The sequence below is a fragment of the Dicentrarchus labrax genome, unplaced genomic scaffold (assembly GCF_905237075.1).
Source record: "Dicentrarchus labrax unplaced genomic scaffold, dlabrax2021, whole genome shotgun sequence".
Classification (NCBI taxonomy): domain Eukaryota; kingdom Metazoa; phylum Chordata; class Actinopteri; family Moronidae; genus Dicentrarchus; species Dicentrarchus labrax.
The window spans coordinates 19,680,043-19,700,326 of record NW_026136708.1 but is presented as its reverse complement, the minus strand read 5'-3'; the positions used below and the strand labels follow the sequence as shown (position 1 = coordinate 19,700,326).

The 20,284-nt window shown below is 41.1% G+C and overlaps 1 protein-coding gene across 2 annotated transcripts in view; it reads left to right on the top strand.

The window, feature by feature from the left end:
• The window catches only part of hivep2a (HIVEP zinc finger 2a), a 97,047-nt gene that overhangs the window by 34,989 nt on the left and 41,774 nt on the right, over positions 1-20,284 (top strand). For both annotated transcript variants that reach the window (XM_051408377.1, XM_051408378.1), the window contains one exon: positions 9,829-9,898. The gene's annotated coding sequence lies outside the window, so the exon portion shown is untranslated. The remainder of the gene's footprint in view (positions 1-9,828; positions 9,899-20,284) is intronic.

Sequence of the window (20,284 nt, the reverse complement as noted above, 5' to 3'; positions counted from 1 at the left end):
AGAACAGTGATTTACAAGAAAACAGGTTGAACGCTGTGTGTGTGTGTGTTTGTATTTATGTTCCATGTCTACCTCGCTGCTGGGACCTCCCTTGTATAACAAGTTACTGTCATACACACACACACACACAAACACACACACAGAAATACACACCAACACTCAGCCATTTGTCTGTCAGAGCAAAGAGGTGCGATTACAGTGACCTTGAGAGCGATTTCTTGTCATCTTTTTCTCCCTCTTTTCTCTCTCTTTTTTCTCTTGTTGTACTCCTTGTTGCTCCTTGTCTTGTTGCGCTGCTGTCCTCCTCTTTCATCTCATTTCTTCCCCCCTTTTTCTATTTTTTTTCTTTCGTGTTGTCTCCTCATCTCTTCTCCTTCTATGTACTCCTCTCTCAGTCTGTAAAATTGCATCAGTCCTGCGAGTGGCATAACCTCTGACCTTTGGAAATACTCTTATTTTGAAATTTGCCTGATCCAATTTCAGATAATTTGTGAGCAACATACTCATTAACTTTTAAGATAAAACAGGCTTTTTCTTAAATATAATAATTGTTGGAGTCAGCCTGGAGACAGTGGAAAACCAGAAACAGACTGACAGACAGTTCAGTAAATACTGTAGATGGAAAGATGAATAAAGTGACAGATTGGCACAAACATAAGATGGGCTGTCAGGCAGACAGACAGATTTGGAAGCAAGAAGACAGACAGGCAGGCAAAAAGAGAGTCAAACAAAAACAGAGACAGGCAGACAGACAAGTTGACATTCAGACGGACAGGTAAACAAATAGAAAAAGACAGACAGACAAAAAAAAATAGACAAAAAGACAAAATGGAAAAAGACAGACAGCTGTATATAAAAACAGACAAAACCGACCAGACACACAGACATGCAGTAAGATAGTGAGACACACTGATAAGGCTGATATACAAATACATCTCTCTGACAGACAAGCAGACAGATTGACTGACGGACAGACCAATAGACAGACAGACAATCAGTTCCTCCAGTCCTCTTAGAAAGAAGCGTAGGAAGTCCTGCCGGTCCGCCAACTGTGTTAAACCATTTTTCCATTCACAAATTCTCAGACAGTGAAGTGTGCTGCTTCTGCCCTGGTATGTGCACGTGTGCGTTTGCTGTGTATATGTGTGTGCGCGCGTGCATGCACTGTGTGATGCTCTGGAGTCGGGTGAGTAGGCGATGTGTGTCTGAGGCCACAGTTGATCTCTTTACTTCAGCAGAGATATCACTGCTCATTCAAATGGGATTAGGTTTCTTTTGTTTTTTTGGAGATGTGACTCTGACGATGAGAATTTTCTGAGATCTTGCTTCCCAGAAACATCCTGTTATGCATCACGAAGAGCTAACAGAGGCCCCAAATAACAGTCCAATGATGTAAGAGGAAGCTATATTAGCACCAACAGCTACAGTTAACATTAACTGACCTTCCGAACTGCTCCAACTGTATTCTGTGGTGTTTTTCCCTGCTTCCATACAGGTCCCTGGTCATTTGCGTACAGTATGAAAATCATCCCGCAGAGACAGCTAATCCATCACAGTGAACATCACACACTATCTGCCTTTATTTTTGTGCATGCTGTGTTGCTGTTGCTTGGTGAAGTCTGTGTGGCAGCTGTTTCTTAGGAAAAAATCCTCTGCTGCACGGGAAGTGGCATGTTGACTGTTTTGAATAAACATACAATACTGGAGATCGGGGGGGTTAGCATTGCTGATAGCAGTTAGCAAAATCTACATCCTTAGCAACGGATGAAAGGAAATCATGATTCATCGTTCACTTACTGACTTTCTGTCGAGCAAATAGGGCTCTGCGGATGAAAATCATAAGATGCAATTGAAAACTTTTAGTAAGTGGACGTTGAGAATGTTTGTTTGTTTGTTTGTTTGTTTTACAAAAGTATTTTTTCTGAGCTCAAGAATGAAATTTCAACTTATTTTCATAGTTTTGTCATCTTTTTAGTTATAATAACATTGCACTCAGTCACCTAGCAACAATGCTACAACAAAGTCCTATGAGGATTTTACAGTCTGTACACAAGCCGACAGTTTATCCAAATGATCTAAACCTCTGTATTTGGTGGTCAAACTGGAAGTGAGCGCACCTGAAGTGTTGGTAATAATCCGTCATTGTACAGAAAAACTGTGTCAACGAGGAAGTTGGTCTGGAAGCGTGATGGATATTTATATTGAGCGGTCTGGGTTATAATTTTACCGCTTGCCTTCATTTTCTCTTCCAAGTAACTTTGGATAACCTGAGGGTTTAATTACAACAATCTGATCATCTGACTGCTCGTGTTATTTTCTCAGTGTGACCTTGTTTTGTAGCTGCGTTACCAGATCTTAGCAGCTAGCCTGGTGATAGTAAAATTCGACAAAACGACAAAAAATAGGAACCAGGTTGTTATAAAGCAGGATGTTCTTTTAAAACTGATGTAAGCTTTATTTTTTATTTATTTAATTTTTAAAATATCAACTGACAGCCCATTCTAGCTTGAGCTCTTCCCCTCCATGTATACAGGAAATACATTCAAATCAAGCCTGAAATTAATGGGATACCTCCTTGTACTATTTGAATGTGATCTAAAGAACAGAATTACTTGATTTCCTTTGGAAAAAGGGGGAAACTGCAGGTGCAATGAGCACTGCAGACCAGAATCAACTGAGAGCATGCTCAACATAACATACATAAACGTCCCTTCTCTCTGGCATCTCTCTGTCTTTCTGTCCAAATATGTGTCTGACCTATATTTGTGCTCCTTCTCTGTGTGCGTAGTAACTCAAGCACAAAACTCATGTTACCAAACACAACCGAGCTTCCTCTTAGTATCCTTATCACACACACACACACACACACACACACACACACACACACACACACACACACACAAACACACATGCTCGAGCAGGACAGGTGGCTGTATCACCTTGACGTCCAGTTTTTACGACACACTCCACATTCATCTCTCTCTCTCTCTCTTCCCCTCTCTCTCTGCAGGTATAAGCCCCTTATACCTTCTGTGCTGCAAACGCTGCCAGGACCACACACACACACACACATACACACAGCAGGTAGTGGCAGCATATCATAGCCTCTGGTCGCCTGGCAAACGGAGCTTCATGATGGAGGGATGATAAGAGAAAGGGATGGACAGATGGAGGCAGACAGGGAAAAAAAGATAGGATGTAAGTAAGGAGGGATACGGATGGATGCAGGAATGGAGGGATGTTAATGGAATGATTGAAGGATGCAGAAAAGGATGGAGGGATGCTGAAGTACAGATGGAGGAAGGGATGCAAGGGGAGACTTAAGGTGTGGAAGGAGTGATGGAACTTCGGAGGGAGGCATAAAATAGTAATGGAGGATTGTTTCACTGATGGTAGGAGTGATGGGGGAGAGAAGGGGTGATTGAGGAGTAACAGAGCCAGGGAGGGATGATGAGAAGATAGGAGTGAATAAAGCGAGAATAAGGAAAGATTAAAGAGAGAGGAGTGTTAGAGCATGACAGGAGTGATGAGAGTAATTTAAGGGGGAAAGAGGGATGGAAGGACAATGGCACGACTGAGGTAGAGGTAGAGATGAAAGTTAAACAATGGAGCACGAGTTACAAGGAGAGAACAATGACGAGTGGTGGAGGGAGGCAAGAGAAAGAGGAAAAGTGTGGATGAATTGTTGCTTATTGTAGTAAATTATTTTCATTGTTTCTTTCATCTATTTTTATTTTGAGTCCTTTACTCCTTCTCTTTATTCTCGTGCTTTCCCTCTCCACATCCTCCTTCTGTTCCTGATGTCTTTATCTCATTATCCTTCCTTCATCCTCCACCCTTGCCCTCACCTCTCCATTCATCTCTTCTTCTTTCCACATCCCCTACTCGCATTTCTCTCCCATGACTGCCTTGTTTTCAGACATTTCTTTTCATCTCCTCTCTTCTCCTAATTTACTTTCCCTTTTCCCTTGCTTCCCATTTGTTTTATTTTCCTTTTACTAGTTTTCTTTAGTTAGTTTAGTTTTTATATATTCCATACTTTTATTCTTATATCTTCTCGTGCCCATAGACTGCCTGCCTTCCTCTCCTCTCTCTTTCTTTTCTCCCTGTCCTATTATCATTCCCCTGATTAAAATCTGAATTCAACTGTAACTCTATTAAACATTGCAGCAACATGTTAGAAAATGCACTCCTCACTTCTCAGGAACTGCCTCTCCTTCCCTTTCCATCAAAACGAAAGAAAAACGATAAATAGGCCCGACGCTGTACAGACATGGAAACTTAGAGAGAGTTAACTGTTTTCTCCAGGCCAAACTTTCTCTCCATTTTCCCGTTCTTTTCCCAGAGGTGTAAAAGTAAGTGAGTTTGAGTGTGTGTGATCGAGGAAAGAGGTGTGTGTGTGTGTGTGTGTGTGTGTGTGTGCGTGTGTGTGTGTGTGTGTGTGTGTGTGTGTGTGTGTGAGGTTGGAATGTGGAGGCTCGTAAGTCACCTCTGATTTTCCACTCCCGCTGGGACACATCCCATTATCAGTTTTATATGAAACTAGGAAATTCCTCTGTGGTCTGTGTGTGTGTGTGTGTGTGTGTGTGTGTGTGTGCGTGTTTGTGTGCGTGTGTGTGTGTGTGTGTGTGTGTGTGTGTGTGTGTGTGTGTGTGTGTGTGTGTGTGTGTGTCTAGGTGTGTGTGTATGTGTGTGTGTGTGTGTGTGTGTGTGTGTGTGTGTGTAGTGTCTGGCTCCATAATGAGCAGCTTAACAGTGGAATAAAAACTGGGCATTTTCCTTCCCCTTCCCTTCTCTCAGTGAAGTACAACCATAAAACCCCAAAAATCAATCTCACACGGTGCTGAAATATGTCAATATTTAAGTTCAAAGTTTGTTTCTGATACTTGATTGATTTGTTGGTTGAGATGACTGCCAAGGAATGGCTTTGTTATTGTACGTCCCTAAGCTGATTTGAAAGAGTGGGTGTTTAGATCCAGGACTGTCGATTGACAGTTTGATTTGTCTTTGCATTCTGAATATAAGATGTTAAGAAAGTATTGGAAAATGTGTTTTGTTGGTTTAAATTGAAAGGGTTAGATGTTCATGAAGTCTTGTTGATTGATTCGTTTCTGTTATTGGTTTGTTTTGATGGATTGCCGGTTACTGGTTGGTTAAATATTAATGAAATACTTATATGTGTTTTGGTGATTTGTTGGTCAATTGGTTCTTCACAGTATGATGATGGCTGAATTGTGACATGTAGGGAAATGATGTTGGGATGCATTGGTTTGTTAGTTGGATGGTCAAAGAGCTTCTGATAAGACGAAACCAATTGTTTGATAAACTAATGTTTATTGGTTGGATGGACTGTTTAGGTGATTAATGCGTGATTTAATTCATGATTTTTGGGAAAGATTTTCACTGAAAAAGAGTATTAAAATCATGATGACGTTTGTCAAAGTCTGTACCAAACAAACACAGTTTCTTACATCTGGAAAACAAGATTTGGGCATCTCTTCAGCACTGCAGTATTTCATTATAGTTTTGTTTATCACACATTTTACCTTTATCAAGCAATTGCAACTTCTGCAATTTGCATATTGCACTCAGCTATATTGCAATTTCAATAGTATTTTGATTAATTGTGCAGCAAGTTCCCAGGCAAAGTCAGTGTGTTTCTTTTTTCATGTGTATTCACAGCTTCTGTCACATTTGCATGATATGTATGAGTTGTTAGGTGATTTGTTGTGGACGTTATTAGCTGGTCTGACATTGCATTAGCTGCATTGGATTGCTTGTTACATGGTAAATGGTTGCCTGGCTTGTTGACTGTTTTAACAATAAAAGGTGGGACACCGCTGGAAAGAGCAGGGTGATGAGAGGCAGGACTAGGAAACAAACGGAAATCCAAATACTTTAGGCAAGGCAAGTTTATTTGTATAGCACATTTCAGCAACAAGACAATTCAAAGTGCTTCAACATAAAAGGCATCAAGATCAAGTGTAAAAGCAACGAAAGGCTATAAAAGTTCAATGTAGAAGAGAAGAGGAAAAAAGAGAATAGGGAAGAGATGACAATAGAATCAAACATTTTCCTCACCCAGAGGCCTTTTTACTTCCCAGTCTGCACTGAATGGAAAATAAACAGAGGAATATTCCACACCTCTTTGTTTCTCCTTTGCCCTCTTGTGTTTCATCTCTACCTTGATCTTTCCATCTTCCAGTTTGGAAAGAAGGTAGGAAAAGAAGTTGAAGGGGGAGGGACTTAATCCCTTGCTTTCACAAAGTCACATGGCTTTAAAGGTTGTTTTTTACATTGACTTTCTTTAATTGGCTAGCACACTGCGCAGACTATCAGGAAAGATGGAAAGGTGACTGAACCGTTTTTTGGCCGGCTTTTCACTTGCTTCCTTCCTCATTTTGGCACCCGAATATGTTACTTAGAACGGAATCAAACTCCAAATGATGGTTGGTTACCTGCCAAAACTGGGTCCAGTAGACAAACCTACCAGCCGCAGCCACAAGTTGCCAGAGTTTGGCTGGTGGCTGGTGGTAATTTCCCACCCTGCAGCCATGTATTCCAGATGTTGTGGATTTGAATCCAACTTGTGACCTTGTTGCATGTCATCCCCTCTCTCTCTGCTGAGTTTTTCCTTTCATCGGTTTCTTCTCATTCTTTCCACACTCACTGCACCACTCAACAAACAGAAGTTCAGTACATGTTCATGCATTTTAAATTGGGACAGAGGACGTCCGAAAGCGTAGAGTTTGTGAATGGGATGGTAATTGGTTGAAATTCCCCAAACTACTATGTGCTGCTTTTGAGATGCCATTGAACAAGGCACCTCTCCAGAAACAGTTTATTGTCCAACAGCACAATTACTTTAAAATGTCTCTATTGCTCTTTGGGAACTTTTGTTTATTAGAAATTATTTTTACTTTTTGCAAGCAAGAAGTTTCCAGTTGACTTTTAACTCCCAATAGCTGACAGGAACAAGATGTATTTTGCTGATCTTTGGATTTTTCTTAAGTGACTGTGACATAAAAGTTAAAGAAAGATGCTTTGTCAACTGGGACTGGAAGAGTAAATGTTGGACCAGGTTTTGGTTTTTAAATCAGATGATTGTGAGCAGTTTTAGCCTGAATAACCTGACTAATGTCTTTAAATTGCTTGAGTGTGTGAAAGTCGAAGCAATAGTTGCAAGTAAACATGCTGGTGCTATCTTCTTCCCTTATTATTATATCCAACATGTAAGCAGTTTCTACAAAAGCAATAATTCATGTGCTTTTCTTTTTAAGCCTGTGGTGTCACATAACTTACATCAGCTTCATTAGACTTCTATAAGTGTCTTTACATTCACACTAATGATCTTAACCTGATTAATTCTTCTGTATAGTGCTGACAACTGAAATTATATCATCCTTTCTGCGGCTGCCTTCATCCAATTATCATATTTGTGGTTATGCGATAATGAGTGTGGACCCAAGATAGCACTCATTTTTTTTATTTTGTCTTTTACATATTTTTTGTGTGAAAGGTCAACAGACACAAAGGAGAAGAAGAGATGACTACTCCTTGGAGTGTCGTTTAAACATTTGTTTGTTTGAGATTTATGTCAGTCTGGAAACTTGAATGAATCCCCCCCCGTTTGCTACAGCTGTACTGTCAATAACCAGACCTGATCAGTTTCATGTCAGCTCCTTTGAGTCATGGAATCATTCACTGGACTCAGCATAACAGGATTATGGGTAAAACATGCAAAGGGGCTGCATTGTAGATTAAGTGTGATCATGTTGTTAGAAAAAGTCCAATAAAAAGGAACCCAGAGCAGCTTCATTTTTCCTCTTTGGAAAAGCTCAGTTCAGACAGATGGAAACACACACAAGTCAGCCTCGCCATCTGTGTGTGTGTGTGTGTGTGTGTGTGTGTGTGTGTGTGTGTGTGTTGACAGACATGAAACAGAAAAACAGTGTCATAGTTTTTCCCTGCCTTCGTCCTGGCAGACCAGAGCAAGAGGACGACTCGGAAAAAATCTGATCTCAAAACAGCCATCCTACTGTGTGTGTGTGTGTGTGTGTGTGGCACATGTGACTGTCCACTTCTCTGTCACCGTGTGTTTTGATGGGTTTCCATCCATTACGTTGTCGGTATGTGTGTGTATCTGTGTGTTTTTGGCCTTTTCCGTCATTGTGTGTGTGTGTGTGTGTGTGTGTGTGTGTTTCCACTCTCTACCGTGTGGCAGAGAGACGACAAATCAGATGAATTGAAGGAACTTTCCTGTCTATGAGATTTCTCTCTCTCTCTCTCACTTGTTTCTCCCCTCTCTCTTTTAACTCCCACCCCTCCCTCTGTCTCTCTCTTGCTCTCTCACCCTTTTTCCTCTATCTCTCCTCCCCCTCTGCCATTGGTCTTGCTCTCTTTCTTGTCTCTTTCTCCACCATCTCTTCTTTCTTTCCTTCCTTCACTTCTCTCTCTCACTCTCCCATCTCTCTCTTTGGCTCTCTCTTCCTTCCCCTCTCCCTCATTCTGTTACGCTCTCCACTTTATGTATCTCCCCCTTTGCCTCTTCTCTCTACCTCCTCTGTCACTCTTACTCTCTCTCAGTCTCCCCATGCTTTATCTCTTTTTTCCCTCCTCCCCTCTCTCCTCTCTCATTTGTCTTATTCTCCCTCCCTCTGCTTTCTTTCTCCCCTCTCTTTCTCTCTCCCTTCCTCCACCTCATCTCTCCCCCTTTCCTCTTTCTGTCTCACTCTTTCTTCCCTGTGTTCCTACCCCTTCATGCCCCCCATCTCTCTTAATCCTTTCTCCAATTTTTCCTCCTTTCTCTCTCTCTCTCTCTCTCTCTCACTCTCGCTCTCTATTTCTCAACATCCTGCTAAATAAGGTATTTAGTGTGTGTTTCTGAATGTGTGTGTGTGTTAGTAGTAAAAAGGGAGGGAGGGGTTCCTGCTTCACACCTCCGGTGACCACTTCCTTCGCCGCATCCTGTTTATTTCCTGTTGCAATAGTGACCGAACTCCCTCAGAAATGCACGCACCAACGCGCACCCACACACACACACACAGAATACCCTAAATCCACAAATATGCATACACAACATAAAACTGCTTTAATATACACAATATTAAGACAGAGACAAACATACACTGACATACCACACACAAGCTACACATACCAACACACAAATATGTTAAAAAAAGAACACTCAGACACACATTTAACCTCTTTACATAAGCCTATCTAATATTTTATGTATCTGCTCTTCTTTGAAGCTACATGATGTTTATGCTAATAAAATATATACATATATATATATATATATATATATATATATATGTATATGTATATAACCGTGCTTGTTTTTGCCAATGGCCAGTTCAGATTGTTATTATAAGTGTCTGACAATGTTACTGAGACCTCGAAGCCACCAGACTCTATTGACAAAAACAGTAATTTTACCTCACAGGACACAGCAGTTGCTGGTGTACCGCTGCCTCGTTTGGTATTTTAAAGGGTTAGTTCAGATATGAACTAACGTGTTAAAACACCAAAGTCACACAATAGCACAAACAAACTAACCGATTGAGGCAGCGGTAGACCAGAAACTCCAATGTTCTGCGAGATAAAATTACTGTTTTTTCAATGGAGTCTGGTTGCTTTGAACAGAGCTCTGTAACAGCTGTTTCTAGTTAAACAGAAAGGATCTTACTCTTTAACAAAAAGGTCTATCTCTGTAGGGATCCTTTCCATAATGTTGTCAGACACTAGTTCATAAGTTTGTATTGTCAGTGAGGTTAAAGTCATGAAAACACACTCATGGTCATTGTCTTGTGTGTTTCCTTACAGGATGGCCCCATGAGGACACTTTCTGTCGGGACTCCCATTGAAACTAAACTGAGCATGTGCAGACCAACAGGTGAGCCCAACAAGCAAACTACACTTAACAGACTGAAGATACTTTTTCTAGCTGAAATGACTCCTCAGAGGTTTTTACAGGACAGCGGACAGCACAGCATGGTTTGTGTAACATGGATGTGTGTGTGATGAAGTGTGTTAGGTTCATAAACACCAGAGAGAAACAGAGCGGTGTGTTTGGGCCAAGAATGTTCCTAAAAGCTAACTTTCCATCCACTTATCAAAGTCTTTATAGGCATAATCTGAGTACATCTAAAGTTCACATGTACAGGGTGATTCAGGGTTGTATTCTTGGTCTCCATTCAGCTTTGGAGGAATTTATACTTGTACATTTAATATTTATTTGTTGCATTTCAAAATGTCTTAAATCCACTTTAGAGAGATGTTCCTTGATGAAAATAATTATAGGTATTGCAAAAACAGAGATGATTTCAGATTGAAAAACAAAACAACCTCACTGTAAACATCTGTATACAGTGAGGTCAGAGGCACAGTGCAGGCTTTTGTTGTTTTTGGCATGTTGGTTTTTTAAATTAAACAACTAACTTAAAGTGCTGATTTCCAGCTTTAATTCGAGGGCGTTTACATACAGGCGAACAGTGTCGAGACTTCCCTTTTTATTCATATTCTTCCAGTAGCAGGGGGACAGAAAGTAAGTTAAGACAAACGTCAAAGTAAAAGTCATCATCTGGTGAAAGGTGAATGTTTTAGTTTGACCACTAGCTTTTTACAGAGCTTTCAACCACATCCTTGAGTGCCTGTCCTGGCCAGTCAAGAATATAAAAACTCCTGAGGTGCCATGTTGTAATACACTGGGCTTTGAGTCCTAAACTGCTTATTTAATATGGATGTAAAAACCCTCAAATTACAACTGGGATTCAGCACTTACGGTACATACTGTACCTTATACAGTAGTCACTGTTTCATTTCACATCCAGAGTACAAATCAAATACAATGGAGAGTGTCCCAATACTTTCTGATTGCACAGTAGGAAAAAGTCTTCACAAAGCAAACTACAAGCAAAGGATTTTCTCAGTTGACCAGTTAAGATCTAATTCCAGCCGTTACGATAAATCCAGCCCTCAGTTTTCAGACTGTATAACTGTGTTACAGCCCAGCATGTTGCTGAAGTGGTTAAGCCGGACAGAGCACTGCTTCTTGCTGAGCTCTGTTTAATCAGTGTCTTTGCTGTATCTAATGTTTTACAAAAAAAAACAGTCTGCAGTGTGTTGCTGAACTGTCCAACTGTTTTATTTCTTTTACATGTATTGTAAAACTAACTATCTATATACTGGTTTCCCTTGTATTTCTGGCATTTCTCTTTACAGTACTGGTGATAGTCTGTTGAATTTAACTGAGTCGAGGGAGAGGACTGGTATACATAGTTTACTGTAAAACTAGTTATCCCAGTTTATATACATTATTAGACTTGGTTACAGCCATTTACTGTTCTGGTTTCACGAACATTTTCAGTATTTTCCTCATTATTGAGTATTGGCAGTTTGACTGGTTTCTTTGCTGTTTCCTGAGGCAAATTGCTGCATCCATGATCGAGTCAAAAAAATAAGAGAGAATTCCTCAAATCTAAATAGTTACAACAGCAGGAGAGGACAGAATTTCAATGTGACCACAACCAGAAATGGAACTAGAAGTCAACTTTAAAACACACACACACACACACACACACACACACACACACACACACACACACACACACACACACACACACACACACACACACACACACACACACACACATTCCAGGGAGCTAAATTACCATCAGTCAAAGTAGCTGAGATGATTTTGGTTTGACACAGACATTGTGGTTGGTGGACAAAAAAAGTATGTTGGAAAGCTGTAAAAGAATATGTTACCTGCCCTAACACGCTTACACAAACACAGACACACACACACACTGTAATATAAACATTACCCAGGGACTACAAAGGTATTACTAAAAGACAAAAAGATATCATAAAAATAAAAAAAACAGTACATCAGAAAATGTTGCAATGAGGAGATGTGTTTCGAGCTCTCGGGGCAAGTCAGAGTGAGGCTGTGATGATGGCTTAGTGCTTCATGATCACACACACACACATACACACAAAAATCACTGGCTTTCAGCAGCCTGCTGTGTGCCAAGGTTATGAAATAATTCACGTGCACGCGCCTTTCAACACAATTCTTTGCTTCTTTGCCTCCATTCAAGCCGAGACACGACTCGGGAAAGATAAAAATAGAACCTCACCGACCTCTTCTTTCTCTCTTTCTCTCCCCCTCTCTCACTTTCATTGCCATCTTCACTCTCTCAACAACGCTTCCCCCCGTCCCTAGTCTGATATTGATGCAGCTGTCTTGCTCCAGTTGGGTAATGCTCATGCTCTTGCACAGGCAGAGGGGTGTTCGGGGTCGAGGCTTCGAGGATTTTTATTTTCCCCGATGGGAAATGTGGCTTTCATCAACATAATACATTGTCACAATAAACTAAATATACAGAAACATAAGATCCAATCAAACAATAGTCCGAATGGGTCAATGATTCACCAGAAAAATGTGGTGCGAGAGTTTGTTTGGTGAAGTTTTGTTGCAAATTTGCGGTCCAGAGTGCAGAATAAACGTGAATGTCAAGCTGTTTGAACTAGCTCAAATTACGGGTCACCACAGTATTTGGATAGAGCTAAACAGCAGAATAATTCAGGGGTAAATGCACCCACGTTCGGTTTATTGACAGCGAGTGAGGATCCAGTTGCCCCTGACAACTTCCAGAGGCAGTAAGAGAGGCATTCGGCTGCACTGATATCATCACAAGCATAAATCCAGTTTGTTTTTGCGACCTCATGCACGGCAACAGCATAAATGGAAATACATGTTCGCATGCGGACAGAACATGGAAATGCACGCAAAGCAAACAGGTGGCAAACAGCTGGGACAGTAACCTTAAACTAGCAGCGAGTATTGAAAATATTAAGTCATAAAAAACAGCAGATTGTTGTGGACGGAGAACAAGCGAGCGTCTGCTGTCAATTAAGGTCTGAGCAAACTTGTTAGCAATGACAACAACTGTATAAAACTACTCTCCTTTCAGCTGTACATGCTGTTCGGAGAGTAAGGAAAACAACACACGTATCCTGCTTTCTCGAAGGCCCAAGTCTTTTTTAGAAAGAGTAAATATGAGCAGGTTAAGTGCCAATTTGAGAGACAGGGCATTATAATTTCAACATGGGCACAGGAGATTTGTGCCAGTGCCAGGTTCAAATATAAACAGTTACATCATGTCTAGAAGTCCTGTATTGCAATAATGTAATCTGTTGCAATTCTACCATTGACACATGAATAGAGGAACATCACGAATCCAAACAGGCCACAAGGAGTCTCTGAGTGATGTGATAAAATATGTGAGTCATGCTGTATGTCAGGAGACAGTGCTTTCCAAAACCATCATCAGAACACTGAATTAATTAATAGCTTTTGGAAAATGGTGCTCAGCCCTCCAGTAAATCAGGAGCATTGGAGCTATCCTGCAGGCTTGTGATGCACGCGGACAAGTGTGGGATGCTTTAATTTGACGATTTCTCACTGTATCACCTCACTGAATCAGCCTGTAACCTTCAACATTTTGCTGAGTGTGCAGTAGCAAGGAATGCATTCTGGGCGAAGGTCAGTACTGTAGAGCGACCTTGTTACTCGATTAACCTCTATCAGTATACAATAACAAAGTATTGGAATGATGCTTACACACACACACACACATACGGACTATATCACTTCATTCTAAAGCATCTGATTTACAGAAAAGCAGGCGTCACTGCAATCCAGAGTTGGCCAATCAGAGATGACGTAATTGACCAACTTCCTTCTTCTGTGAAAAGGATGAGGGAGTTTTCTTACAGAGAAATCCTACAGTTTGCAAGACATCGGTGCTTTTAATAACACAAATTGTGTTGGTGTTGAGGACCTTTTAGAGTTCTTCAGTGGCACCCTTAAGAAACATTTTAGGTCAGAACTCTCTTAAAACATTTAGGACGAGGAACCCAAAAACTCCTGAACTCCATTATTTCACAAGAACCCATGCCAATAAGTTCATATAATTAGAAATACACCCTTCAGTTCCTGTGGATCATCTTATGACCAACTGGGAATCTCTGCAGTTTTTTTGATTTACCTCCCACTATTGCACGCTGGTTCAAAGATTGAGAAAATGAATGAAGAATCGTGCTACAGGGTCACGACCATATTGAGAGCCTTAACTCTAGAGGTCTGCATGGTTTCCACATCAGCATGTAATAATAATAGCTTAATACCACTAATATCACTTTAGCATGGGGTTTGCACAACAGCAGAAAATTAAGTTTTTGAGCATACGTTTCACATTTTCCATTAGGTAATGGGTAAATCTGTAAGCACAGAAGGTACTTATTCTCGTTGACCTGCACAGCATGCGAAAATATGAGTGTGTGCTCTTACATTTCAATCTTCAGGAGTTCTAATTTCAGTAAAACCTTGAGGGTTAGGACGTTTTTTTCTGGTCGGCACCTTATCAAAAGACTGGTGGAAGGTTTTAGGGTTAAGGTTTAACTTAGGGTGAGGGTAAAGGTCGAGGTTAGGTATGTAGTTGTGATGTTTAAGGTTAGGTATGCCAATGAGGGTCCTCACAAGTATAGAAGTACAATTGTGAAAGACTATATGCAGCTTTGAAACCTTTCTTTTTGTTCTACGTTGCCCAGATTGTTAGGTGTTATTTTGAAACCTGAGACAAGGAGAGAGCTTTAAAAATTAAGTACCTTTAGTTTTTTGGGTTTTTTTTTCTGTTTGCATTTGTCTCTTTGTTTCATTTCTCTCTTTCCTCTCCCTCTACTCAGTTAAATTCAAACATCCATCATTGGCACGACTGCCACTGCTGTGTTGCCAAAGCAATAAAATACATAACAATCTGGAACTCGTGTGTGTGTGTTGGGTGTGTGTGTATATGTGTGTTGATGTATTTCCCATCAGCCCTGGTCATCTTTACCCAACCCTTTCCCAGAATCCACCACTGACTCACTTGATACAAAGTGAGAGTCAGCTGTTTGACTTAAAAACTTGAAGAAGACATGAAGACAAAAGAAAACAAACCATTTTCAAATGACAATGGCGTACTGTAGTGTACGGTCACAGCTGGCCACACCTGTCCAGGTATGTGCAAACTGCAGAACTGGATAGATCGGTTTCTTAACTGTTTTTGTAAGTACATTTGTTTGGAATTAAAGAGGCAAAGAGCTAATGGGGGAAAAACATCCCCTTAACGGTTTAGTGAATCTCCTGCCACATGTAAGGGGTTCGCGGAGGGCTGAAAAAGAGCTCCTCATCAGGGTTAACAAACTAAATCGATGTGATGACGTACAAACGGGCTTGATGGCACCTGTCATAGGAAGCAGCTGGCAGTATCCTGACCATTATGATTAGTGGTTGTTGGTTGATTCTTTCAATATGTTTACAGAGAAACCACATCAGTTGCACGTATGGAAAATCCCAAATGATTCCCATCCATCTACCACATGGAGCGCTCCATATGTGATGATAATGTCGATCGGATGGTTCTGGTACATTTTCAGCCATTTATGATGACCTATTTTGTGATGACGTGATGAGATGTGATTTAGGGTGTGAGGCAGAATCACAGGGGAGGATTTTTGTGGTTATTGTTGAGACACCTTTAGACATATCTTGAGGAGTCTTTGACCGGTTTGGATAATAACCGAGATGTGCTGTTGCATGGAACAAAGAGAAACCTGGATATTCAGCTCCCTGCATACATGATTCTAATATTATCCAGGGCTCATGGTTTAAAGTTCAGGGGTCTGGGGTGGCTGTGGCAGCTGTCGTCCGCTAATCACAAGGTTGGGAGGTCAATCTACAGCGCCTCCTGTCCACATGTCAAAGGGTCCTTGGGCAAGACATTGAACCTCAGATTGTTCCCAATTGTCAGACATGCAGCATAGCTTGCTGCCATCAGTGTGCAAGTGTGTGTGTGTGTGTGTGTGTGTGTGTGTGTGTGTGTGTGTGTGTGTGTGTATGTGTGTGTGAATGGGAGAGGCTTTGGATAAATGCAGTCCATTTTGTTGTCTTCATCGGTGTAAAGTTTGTCTTTGAGTCCTCCACATCCAGAAATTTGTCAATTCTGTTTTGACTGAATTACCTAATAGGATGAACTGTCTGCCTGAACTGCAGTTACCACCTGCTTCTGCATCATTCCATTGCTTATTATCATATTTGTACTTTACTGACTAACTACAATGTAACTTATGTTCATAAGCCTAGAAAATGTGCTTACATACCACAGCATTCCAGTTTCAACTGGACTCTAGATATCCAGGTTTCCTCCAAAATAAGGGCTTATCGAGATTTCTGAAAGCAAGGTATGATGTTTTTCTCCTTGACTCCTTTTAAAGAGCATGAATGATCAGACTGATTGTTAATTGGTATCTGATTATAACTTGACACTTTTTTATGCACACATAGTTTGGCTCAATTACATTCATATGTTGACTCTAACATTGGCAACCGAACCATATAACCAAAGCAACAGTAGCCCTGTATATAAGCAGAGAAATAGTCCACAGTGTTCTCCAGTCTCTTTTTGGTTATCATTTTAAAAGCTGAGGTATTTTAAGGTGCAGTGTGTATATTCATAGGTATGTTTTCATTAGTGTATAATCACCAAAAATATGAATCGTAGTGTTTTCGTTACCTTAGAATGAGTTTTCCTCTACAGAATCCGCTATATTTCTACTATAGCCCAGAGCAGACATACCAAACACTGTAGACAGGGGTTCTTGTAGTTTCTCGTTCGCACTTGGATTTGCAATCTATGGCTAGATGCCACTAAACACTGGTCCTTTAAATGTAACGTTAACACAGCTGTCAGGTGACTACGGTTCAATATTTTTGGTGCCAACTTGCGTTAACAATGTAAAACAGAAATGTCAGTCATATGGGGGGTACAAACATTCATTAATGTAATGTCTGTGTATGTTGCTTAATGGACCCCCACACACACACACACACACACACACACACACACACACACACACACACACACTTTGACACTGTCGCCGGAGTATGGCGACTACAGGTGTCAAGAGCAGGCTCCTCATCACCATGGAGACAATCAGCCGTTCACGCTTCAGCTTCCCTGAAAGCGGAGGAGCTTAGGCATCATGCTGTGTCATCCCTCCCCCACAAAACACACACACACACACACACACACCCATGGACACACTACAAACACAGGTGCAGCACACACCTTTGCATGCATTCTGCATTAACATATACAAACACTAATGATACATCTGATACAAGATGTTATTTCAAACACCGGTTTGAGTTGAATCTCTTGAATGAGGAGTGTAAACATTGTATGTAACATGAAGATGAGGCAGGATGGATGTTTTCATCCACAGGCCACCCACACAGGTGTGTTCACTTAGTTTACCTGATCAGACCTCTTCTCAAGACTGTGGATGTGCTTATGTAGCTCATAAAAGCACCAGAATCCCTGGTGTTTGTTCCAACCAAGCCTGACCTGGCAGTCTCATCCAGGATCCAGGATCCAGAATCCATGATCGGACCAGTATCTACCTCATCTGAACAAGCACACTCTTCTCTGTAGAAGCTCATATTGTCGGGGCGCTCAATAAATTTTTTTCTTACCCCTCATCTGGGTCCAATTTGCCTTTGGAAACTCTTAAACAAGTTACTGACAACAGCTTGTAGGGTCACGGGGAAACCCTACCCAACCTCATCTAAGATGAATATTTTGGTAATATTAATAATCTGTGGCTAAATTAGGTGATATTTTCTTTAGTATTTGTAATCTAAATTTGATTTTGGCAGTATTTATAATCTGAAGTTGAGGTTGTTTTGGAAGTTTTTATAATCTTTTTTGCAGTATTTTGGTATTGTTATCAAATGTGACATCGGTGCAGCATTCCTGTGCAGTCACAGGACACTCTGCTCCTGATTGTTGGGGCTCACTACAAACTCTTTGGGGACTCTAATACCCAGAATGCAGTGTATGTGACAGTGACAAAGTGAAGAAAATTAGCTGTGACATTACATCAGAGGGATTAGTATTAGGAGTTGAATGACAGAACGAGGGAAGAAGAGGAAGAGTGTCATCCCTCTATCGTGTCAAGAGGTCATCATCAGACTCCACCCACGCTGACTGGAACGCGTGTATGTGTGTATGTGTGTGTGTGTGTGTGTCTCACAGCATGTGTTTCCCATCTGGTTCCACCCAGTCCCTCAACACTGAGTTCATGCTGACCTCTTTCCCTCGCCTTTCTTTCTTTCCTTCTTTCCTTCACTCTTTTATTGTTTCTTTCTTTCTTTAGCAGCCAAAGTACATCTCTCTCTCTCTCCCTCTTTATTTCCAGAGTCTCTCACTCTTCATCCCCTCTCTCTCTCTCTCTCTCTCTCTCTCTTGACTCCTTACTCTCATTTCCTCCTTCCATCCTTCCATACCTCCTTAACTTTCATCAGTGTAACACAACACCTTGACCTCTTGCTTTTCTCAAGTGTGTTTGTGTGTGTCTGACACCGTGATGTCATCACCCTAACTTTCCCCCAGCTAGATGCCACATGCATGTCGTCATCCTCCATCTCTCTCATGTGTCGCCTGTCATTCTGCATCCCGCTTTGCTAAAGACAACCATCAACATGTAATTTTATATAATTATAAGTCTTAAAATCCCATTTGTCTTACAATAAAAGGTAAATCCATGAATGGGGGGTGAGATCATTTAATTTGTTTCCGTGCCGTGCCACATGAGAATCTTTGAATCGTGCGCCAATTAACACACACTGTGCTTCATTTTCTTGATGCAATCTGCCTGTATCTATTTTTTTAAGTTCCTCGCACTTGTTGCCAGAGAATTCTTGAAACAAGTGAACAGAATTGGAAACAAGTGGAGTTACCTCACTCTTTTGGCTGAGGGTTTTCACTCGCCTGAAGGAAGAAACAAGATTCAAGACTAAATCATTGAGATTTTAGTTTTGTAAAAGTCCCAACCTCCCTGTTGCCCTATGAGAACATGAATCATCCAATGGTCCCTGGTCGATTGTTGTTGCAGTAGTTAATGGTGTGATACTTTACTCTATTGAGTGATACAAAGATTTAACACCTTAGCGTATACAGTAAGTGTAAACTATTATGCTTAGAGGGAAAGAGGGAATTTCAGCAGCTCCTACTCCAAATGTCTGCATTACATAAAGGGACATTTTAGTTAAACATAAGTGGACAGCTGATGCACTTGAAGTCCTTTTCATACTACATGGGATGTTTGCACAAGGCGAATGTGTTCACACTTGCAGTCGGTGTGTACTCGTTGATGGGATGAAATTTAAGTCACGTGGAGCCTCTCAGCTCTGCGGACACAATAAGTATAATTTGTGCTTAATCATGCACACAATGTTGTTACTGTGAGCTATTCAACGGCTTTATTATTATGATCGCTAATATGGCAGATATTGTGTTATACAGACTTGCAAATCAGATTTATCCGAAATGTGAGATCTTGACACAGATATGCAAAGTTTGTATTTGTATATATGTGTATTTGGGGCGAATGAAATGCTAATGTTATGAAAATGTCAATCCATGAGCCAACACTGAAGTGACATTGGCCTTAATGGCACTCAAGGTTAATTTAGAGACATTTCCCGGCACTCATTTATGTCCAGCCGGTGGGTGACATCCACATCTTTGCAGTGAAGGAGGATAGAGGCGTGTTGTGACCCTTTGGGCTTTCCATATCTTTACAACTTCCGAGGTCGGAAGTTGGAGCTTACGAGGAGCACTTGAAGGCAGCATCAGTCTTCTCATGTACTCCCTCAGTGTCTGCTGTCTCCCTGAGCGCTATCATTCTTCCCATTCAGCTTCCTGCCCTATAAATATTTGAGCAGCCCCATTAGGGAGTGAGGTAATCTTAACACACACACTCACACACACACTCACGGAGGCTGCCATTAAGGCGTAGTAGTGCCTAATAGTCTTGTCGGAGCGTCAGGGCCCTGAAGCTAACGGGCTAATTAAGAGCGAAACAGGTTTAACGAGTTTAGACTGTTCATTAAGGCAGAAACCTGATTAATTAACAGTCGAGGGGGAGAGTTCGTTAACGAGTCGCGTGATTAATTAAAACTACAGACGACAGAAAGTGTAACTTTAAATGGGGAAAAAGGTGAGGAATGATTACTACCACCGAAGGGAGGGGAAGAAAGAGAAGAGAGAGAAAAAAGGGAATAGAAAATATGAGAAGGAAGAGAAGAAGAAATAGAAACAGGAGAGGGATCGGTGGATGAGGGAGGGAGAGGGGTACAGAATAGGGTGAGAGAGAAGAGTGTAAAAGG